Genomic DNA, 9989 nt, shown 5'->3' on the forward strand with positions numbered 1-9989 from the left:
AAGGTGAGTTTACATACCCCTTTTTTCCATCTTTTATATTTTGGATGTAGCATGTATACCTTATTCAACTTTACTAATGTTTTACTTATACATTTATTCAAAACATGATTCATTATATGTTTATGTGTGATTATTGCATGCTCTATGATTATGCTATATGTGCTTAAATGTTTATTTTATGTTTGGTGGTTGGTATCTCATCCTCATATATTCTCATCTAGTATGATCATACATTTACCCAACTACATTGATTTCGTATCAATAGGAACTGGTCCACATCTATTTAGTTGTTTACATTTTCATAGAAATTGTAATGCTCAGCATTAACATATGAATTGTGGTTTTTATCTATATATATCTCAACTAAAACTTATGTATTCTCACCAACATTCGTGTTGACAAACTCTATTTTATACATGCTACAGGTACAAGTAATTTACATTGTTTAAGATCGAAGAAATGAGTTTTACCTTAGGATATTACTCAAAATACAAAAGCATGATGTAATTGTTTCTTATTATTAAATTTGTGTACTTGTTTAATGTTAATGAAGTTAAATAATTATTGCCACTTTAATTAGTATCTTTTGAGTTGCTGTCCAATCAATACGTTACGCCCAGGCATGTTCTGCCGCCTTTGGTCAGGGTGTGACAGATTGGTACCAAAGCTGAAAGCAATAAGATTGGTGGTTAGATTTAACGACCTAATAGCATGCTTAGGTTCCTTATACGTGATATGCCTTTACATGTTTGCACCCTGAATTTTATTATTGATTGCAGTAGATTAAATATTATTTAATGATTTAATATTATTCTTGTACACAAAAGCACACACTTATTCCGAGGCTATGCCTCACTCTCAAAAATTATTTTTAAAACTCTATTACGATTTTTATTTGGGAAATTCCTTAAGAAATCCCACATTTTCACTCCTCTCTCCTTGAGGATGATTCGTGGGACGAATATGTTGTAACTGGAAGAGGGACGCATGTAACATTCATAAATTTTGAAACCGAAAACTCGACCCATTTTATATCTTGGTGTAATTGAAAATTTTTTTTACGATGAGTTGGAATTTTATATTATGCATTGTTTTATTATATATATAAAAATTTCATGCGTAGTTTATTTATATGTTCATGCGAATATTCATCTGATTAAGATATCAATTTAGTGAAGACATTTTCACATTTGTTTAAAACAAATAATAGTTTTTATAAAAGAAATGAATATTTTGGCATTTACAAGTTTAAAATATAAGTGTAAATCTATTCAAAGATAAGGGGGCATTGTGAAACTTTTTATTCACTATTATCCTTACCATGCATAGCACGTTTCCATGGCTATAATTCCGGTGCCTATACGTAACTTCCGGTGGGCATTAAATTCGCTATTTAGGGCCGATATAAATAAATCAAATATACTGTTTGACTCGTAATCGTTCATCGATCATCACGCCACCTTTTTTAGAAGTTATTTCGTGCTTTTAATACGAATTTGACGTCGTCGAAAATTACGGGATTCTCCGTAAATAGAAAACGCGTCTATGAATCCTATAAATGGAGACGACCCTGCTCGTATACAACACACCTCCCTCTTCAATCGGTCCCCTTCACTCTACATCTCTCTCTATTAGTGATTAGCCGTTCGCTGTCACCACCGCGTATTTAAGTACCGAAACAAGGTTAGTCTTGCGCAACTAGTTTCCTTTTGATTTACCAAATAATGTCATAATGTTTCGTTAACAAACTGATTTTTAGCGAATGATAATTTTTGGATCCGACATTTTAGCAAATTAGACGTCTAAATGACGATGAAGATGACGATTTTTTCTTTATTTTTTGTTGTTACGGTGATACAAACTGCAAACTCATGTCTCCATCCAAAACCTATTAAACACTCTTTTAATATATTTCTTTTTATACTACTCATGAGAGCATTACTACTAGTAAACTCACTTTCTATTTCACGAATTATCTTTATTATTATTATTATTATTATTATTATTATTATTATTACTACTAAACTTCAATTTATGTTAGTATAGAACATTTATTATTATTATTATTATTATTATTATTATTATTATTTTGTTTTTTTTGTTAATTTTTTTCATGAATATGGAAATTTAAACAATATTTTTTTTATATATATTAACATAAATTTTGACACTTTATCTACTCCTTGATTTGAAAATAAAAGATTTTCCAATTTGAAATCTATATAGGACCTTAAACAGTTTGTTTAATATGTACATATATATATTAGTCTAGTTATAAACAAAAAGAATATATATAAGTTACTCAAAGATCCTTTTATTTTTTTTCTATTTAAAAATGAGGTTTGGTTGTAGCACTAATTTCTTGAAGTAAATTACTTTTTTTTTTATCATTATTAAGACTTAATAATTATAGGTTTCGCATCGTTCACTTTTACTCGCATGATTCTTTTTTTTTTCCTATTATTGGCAAATCAAGGATAATCCGGTGTATTTTCACCAACATTCGTGTTGACAAACTCTATTTTTATACATGCTACAGGTACAAGTAATTTTCTGTGATCAAGATTGAAGATATTAGATTTTACCTTAGGAAATTTATTCTAAACCCAAAAAGTATTATGTATTTATTCTGTATATTAAATTTGTGTACTTGTTTTAATATTAATGAAATTAAATAATTATTGTCGCATTAATTAGTGTCTTTTGAGCTACTTTCCAATCAATACGTTATTCCCCGGCGTGTTCCGCCTTTGGTCGGGGTGTGACAACGCACTTGTTTACCGAACCCTTGACACCAAGGCTTGCGAGCACTAAGAAAGTGCAATGCGCATAAATCTCAATCAACCACGAGACCCGGTTGCCTTCCTGGAGTATTCGGTAAGTGTGTGAAACTTATTAAGCCAAAGCATATCACACAAAACGTACCCGAATCTGCTACCCTCATTGTATCAAACGTGGCCATGTGACAATCACATCCTTAATTTATAACCGAATTCACGGTGGTTCGTGACTAAACACGGTTTTTCCGTATTGTGTTTTGTTGAACTGATGGATGAAGTATGTATAATGGGGTGGTTCCCGAACTATTTCAACCAACTACCTCAACACCCCCTCAAATCCGATTTTCAATTTATTTTGTTTATTTGGTGTTCGATATTTTTCATTTGTTGGAAGAACCCATGGTGGTTCATGAAGCCCTAACCAACAAATGAACCCATGTATTTTAATTTAAGTTATGTTATATATATTTATTTTTTTCTCAAAATGTTAAAGATGATAAAATGTTATATAATCAAGTCTCGTATGTAATGAAATTCTCAATCTCAACCACAATCACAACCTCAAATTATTAATAAAATTCACAAGTATCGTTTAATGCAAACTCATACAAATATAAAAATTACCCGAGCCTCATGAAATTTTACACCTTTTACCCTTGCAGTATGAGTTCCCGTCTCATCAATCGTAACCGTCGCACTGGCAACTCTGGCCGTAACATGTCATCCCACATTGCTAAGGGCATCGTGGAAGCCATCCCAACGATCATCTCTCAATTGCAAATTGTGAATGCTTCTGCATCATCCACAACTCCGAACCCAATTGCTTGCTACATCAAGCAATTCAAGAGTGCTAACCCGCCTGAATACTTCGGTATCGACGGTGCTACCATTCTCCTCCAATCACGACAACAAAAAGGGCTTTCTAGTACGCACAAAAGCGTCCTAAAATGCTATTTTATAGGATCTTTCATTTAATAGGACCAACGAGAAAAATGTTTCATGTAAAGGGGTCGTATTAAGTCTCGGAACTCAAAAAGCGTCCTGATGTCCCAAATAAGATTATAAAACCAATTTTATGGCCGCATATAATATTCATTAACAACCTAAAAAGTGTCACAATAAAAACATATTATGACACTTTTACAATGTTTTAACATGTGCTTACCTACCTTTAATCTTTTGATACACATATAAACGTCCTTAAAAATTAATTTATAAGACCCTTATGATGTAACATTATAGGTACCTTAGTACCAAGAAAAGTCCTGATATCCCAAATAATATTATGAAACCAATTTTATGGTCGCAATATATATTCTTTAACAACCCAAAAAGCGTCCCAATAAATACATATTAGGACATTTTTACAATGTTTTGACATGTGCTTACCTAATTGTAAATTTTTGACACACATACAAGTGTCCTTAAAAATTAATTTATAGGACCCTTATGATGGGACATTATAGTACCAAGAAAAGGGTCCTAATATCCCAAACAAGATTATGAAACTAAATTTGATGGTCGCATAATATGTCTATGAACAACTTAAACGTCCTAAAAGACATATTCTGACACTTATAATGTTCTAACGTTTAATAGGACAAAAATTCGAAGTCATAACAAATCATATCATACAACCCTTTTTTAAACTTCCACACGCACAATTTTACGATACGTTTATGGACATCTAAATATTGAAAGAAATAAAACTTCATTATATTAAATAAGCTTGTTCATAACGAAAACACTAAACATAAATAAGTTATAACATTATCCAACATAAACTCTTGTAACATTCAACAAAAAATAAATATTAAAAGCAATAAAAGAAACAAGCACCATAAAATCCCGAGTCATCATGCGTCCTAAATCCTCTCGGACTATCTACAAATAAACCATCTATGTAAAAGCATTAAGTTCCATGTTATTAAAATTATTCGTATCACAAGTTTAACAAATACATACCGAGATGAATGAACAAGGCCATTCGATGGATGCACCAATACAATCTTGAATTGTGGAAAATAACCCATATGGTCTCACCAACTTTTCATCTATTTTTATTGATACTTGAACATTTACCTCACACCATTTAAGTCCAATATTTGTACCACCAACTAGCTCATTTGGGACCTGTACCAACTAACTATTTGAAAGAATATAGAAGTTGTTACACTTTATTTACCAAATAAAACTCTTACGAGGTCTTCATGTGCATATTGTCTACGAATACAATAAACTTTAACGCATAACAAAATACTTTCTAATAATTTTATATAAGTACAAAAGTCATTAGCAATTTACCAGCAAAAGGATAAATGGCATAATAAAAGCATAATTTATCTCGCTTACAAACACCACTCGCAATATTGAAAAGTATATAAATAATATTATATACATGTCTACTTGGAAAAGAATAAATAGCATAAACTCATAAAGAAAATAATAGGACTCCAAATACGAAATAAAAACAAGGATTGTAACCTGCGCGTTGCCTCATGGTTATTAATCTTTGGCACAATCGTCGCACATAAAACATTTAAATAGCTCGTTTAACATCCAGATACATTACTGAATTTCTGCTGTCAATAACCCAGAAAAGTAAAACTAAGCTGTTAGTGTTCATTGCTTCCATAGGAAGTGCTACAGCAGCCACAATAGAGTATATATGAGATGGAAGAAAAGCATAACACCATTGGAGGCAAATTACGTGCTATAAAGGTACATAAACAGTACCCAGTGTATTCCGACTGAAAGTGTTTTGAAACGCTGCATACATAAGAAATTGCTTCCATAAAGATCAGATCAATACAGACAATATACTTTACCAAAGCAGTAAGTTTTTTTTACCTTTTCATAAATGCCACCACCGAATCAACTCCCGGCAAGGATAGACCATCATCATCATAGGATCAAATACATGATCATCATAGCCCTTATCAACACCGCCGACAAACAAAAAGATGTAAAATATGTACAAACTTTTACAAAGGATTTAGGAAAAAGCATAGCCAAAAAAACAACAAATACGGGCTTGAAATGTTTTAAGAACAGATTATATAAATATCAAAAAAGTTGTTTTTGCTGCACTCAGTCAAGCCACCATGACTCTCCCGCCATCAAGGGTTTCGAATTGGAACCCAACAATGATAGACAATCATCATAGTGGGCTTAGATACATGAGCATCATAGCCGTCATCAACCAAACCGATCCAAAGTCGGTCATTAAAGCGTCGGTAAAACACTGACTCACCATCGCGGCCTAAAGATATACCACAGTTAGCAACCATAATAGCCAACCACTACCACGACTCCCCGCCACAAAGAGTTCCGAATTGGAACCCGGCGACGATAGATGATCATCATCATAGGCTCAGATGCATTATCATCATAGCCGTTATCAAGCAAAAGGATTGACATCAATTTATCTTCTCTGCCTCTTATTTTATTGCTAAAATGTCACCATTTTAGCCATGGATGAAATACAACAACGAAATAGTAAGTAAAATCCTAAAGCTTAAATCAAACAACAGAAATCACTATCTAAATTCCATTCCTTTAAGTTCTATCTAGCACTAATATCGTTTCCCACAAATTGGTGTGTGCCTCTGATCATACTTGACCAAAGCAATAGTTATAGTAATAATAATAATAATAATAATAGTAATAATACTGCAGGGTTTATACCATAAGCGTGTTTACCATTTTTCTAGACATCAAAATCTAATTGAAACAGAATACTACAGCTGAGAATTAGAGGAAAAATCCAGCTACAAAGTTTAAATCTCATTATGCTGCAGGGTTTATACCAGAACGACGAAGCACAGGCGATTTAGGGTTTATACCAGAAAGACGAAGCCGGCCACAGTGACGAAAGGCAAACACCGATCAATCCGACTGGCATCACAAACGGTTCCGACCACCACTCTAACGGCATACGGCGGCCTCCCAACCGAGAAACACGCGGCAACGGGATAACCACATATCCATGAATAGTGTTTTTACTGAGTATATGAAAACTTGGTTTTTAATATATATATATATATAATTTAAAACTTAGGATTAGCAAATACCATATTTTTGGCGATGATAGAAGACAACGCAATCCAATAGAAATGTTGAGGTTATAATTCACACCACCATATTCGAATTTCACAAAATATTATGGGAGCTCTTTGTATGATTTGTCTTCTCTTTCTCCAAAATATTATGTGCTTGTTTTGGGGAGGGAGTCGATCTAGGTTTGAGAGAAGGAGCGGCATATTATTGGATTTTGAGGAGGGAGATCATTGAAATTAAGGGGGGAATGTAAATTTTGTGAAAAATGAAAGTTGGGGAAATTGGGGGGAACCGTAACTTTGGGAATCTTTTGTATTTTTTATTTTTTTTAGGGGTAGTAAATGCTAGGTGTAAACGAGTCGAACCTGAACTTGACTAGGCTCGAGCACAACTCATTTTTACTTACGAGAGCTTGGGATCAAGCTCTACTTTGTTCGAGGTTTTTTTTAAAGCTCGAGCTCGACTCGCGAATTGTTTTACAAACTTGTCTCTAGCACGACTCATTTATAACTATTATTAATTAAATTATACACGTTTTTAATTATTTTTACATATTTTGAAGAAAAAAAACAACCTTTAACCAAGCCTAAGCTCGAATCTAGCTCATGTAGTGCCTTGAACGGGCTAAATCTTGGCTCTCAAGCTCGGTTGTGCAATGTAAAATTAATTCATACAAGTCCAAAAGAGGAAAAAACTTAAAAATATACAAGGCTCAAGTTCGGGCTCGAAAACTAAACTAGCTTTATTTGAGGCATGAGTAGCTCAAGCTGGGTCATTTAGTGTTTTTTTATCGAACCGAGCTCAAGTAGTTCACGAGAAACTCGGCTCGTTTGTACCCCTTTGTAAATATAATAATTTAAAGTTGATTTAATTCATGAAATTTATTTATTTTTTTACTTTGGAACATGTTTATGTTGTAACTTATAAATAAAATTGAAATTTAAAAGACAAGAATCATTATATTTTCTTCCTTATTTGATTAAGAAATGTAAATGAAATAAATTATTACTTTATGTTGTTTGATAAAAAAAAAGAAAAAACCGATCGCATGAATAAAATAGAAATAAAAAATAAACAACACAAATGGAATGAATTATTACTTTATGTTGTTTAATAAAAAAAAGAAAAAAACCGACTGCAGGAATGAAATACAAATAAAAAAAATTCCCAACTAAAAATATATACAATTTACCAAATTTATAAAAGGAAATGGTGATGGCGATGGCGGCGACGGCAGCGGTGGTAATTTTCAGGCATGTGCTTTATGTTAAAGAACCACAAAGTGAATTCCGTTCATGTATCTCTAATGTACAAAATGTATTTTGTATACGAAACACTTCGGAGAGTGAGTATCAATCCCTAATACTTTTCCTAGAAACTTAAGTATTGGCATCGATTAATAGAGACAAAATATCAGTCCCAACTTTTTATCTACAAAACACATTGAATACTAAATATGAGAATCGAAAGAGGTTACTTATTTAATTTTTTAGACTGATTTTCAGTCTCTATTACTTTTGTTATATATGGAATCATTTACGCTGAATACTTAGAGACTGAATATTAGTGCCTAGTCATTTCATATAGAAAGGCATTTAAGACTGAATATCAGTCCCTAATTAGATTCCTTTTGTGAATATCAGGTACTGATATTCAATCTCTAATATGTTCGTTTCATGTTAGAGATTGAAAATTAGTCACCATACATTTGCGCCATTTATTCATTAAATATTTGGGACTGAGATTCAGTCGCTAATAAGTTTCCCTCCAAATCCTTATCTTACTTAAACATATTTGAGACTGGAATTTAGTCTCTAATGAGGTGTCAAGATATTAGCGACTGATCATCAGTCACGTAATAATTAGTCCCTGATATTATTAGCGACTGATAAATCAGTCCAAGATATTATGTATTCGAGACTGATATATTAGTCATTAATAGTTTAGTCTTCGATGGTCCACTTTTTTTGTAGTTTTACGGTGTATTACAATAACACCAAAATGGTAAGTATGTTATAAGACCCAAGTGTCAAGTGTCATATTAAGTTATGTTATAATAAAACTAAAGCGAATAAGCGTCCTATAAAACATTTTTTTTATGAATACAATATCAAGTGTCATATTATAGTGTATTATAATAACACCACAATGATTAAGCGTCCTATAAAGGTTAAAGTTATAAGACTCAAGTGTCAAGTGTCATGTGTCCTGTTAAGTTATGTTATAATAAAACTCTAACGAATAAGCATCCAATAAACCAGATGTTTTATGACTAAAAATATCAAATGTCCTATTACGGTGTATTATAATAACACCACAATGATTATGCATTTTATAAAGGTTAAAGTTTGATGTATATAAAATTATACATCTTTTCAGCATCAAATAATGTCTAAAAACTGCAACTTCTATCAAATAACATAGCTCAGAAGGCTACTTATCATAATAAAATGCAAATTAAGGTAAACCCAAGCCTCAAACGAAGAAACAAGCAAAAAGGCAAAGAAAACACAAGAAAGAAAGACACACGCCCCCATGCTCCAAGAAGCACGCCCCCGTGCTTCTGATCACAAGAAAAAACAAAAATCTACAAGAAAAGACAAACACTAAAGCTAAAAGCACGGGGCTGTACCCCCTCAACCACGGGCCGTGGTCACCTTCAGATAAGACAAAATTAATTTAGGCACATGTCAATAAAAAGCACGGGGGCGTGCCTCAGAAGCACACCCCCGTGGTGAGTCATCATGTACGATCTGACAACATGCAACTGGGACACATGGACACCGGGCCGTGCCTCATTATGTACGAGGCCATGCTCCTCCCTCCAAACAACCTATAAATAGAGGCTTAAGTTGCACTCACTTGGTGTGCTTGAAGTAGATCTCTAAACGGGTTTCTCTTATAAAAATACCCACATTACACTCATACTGAAGATCTTGTGAGGAGTTTGAAGGCTTGGAGCTTATCATCATCATCCATCATCATCATCATCAACATCATCATAATCCATCATCATTAAGAAGGGAGATTCATCCACGTTTGGTTAGATTGTTCTAGTTTAATCATGTGTTTGTTATCATCATCTCTTTTTATATTCATAACAATGCTCATTATGAGCTAAACTCCAATTACCATCTATAATCTATGAAG

This window comes from Bidens hawaiensis, unplaced genomic scaffold (assembly GCF_021521415.1).
Source record: "Bidens hawaiensis isolate Kalapana, Puna unplaced genomic scaffold, B.hawaiensis_p1.1 tig00013076_1, whole genome shotgun sequence".
Lineage (NCBI taxonomy): Eukaryota > Viridiplantae > Streptophyta > Magnoliopsida > Asterales > Asteraceae > Bidens > Bidens hawaiensis.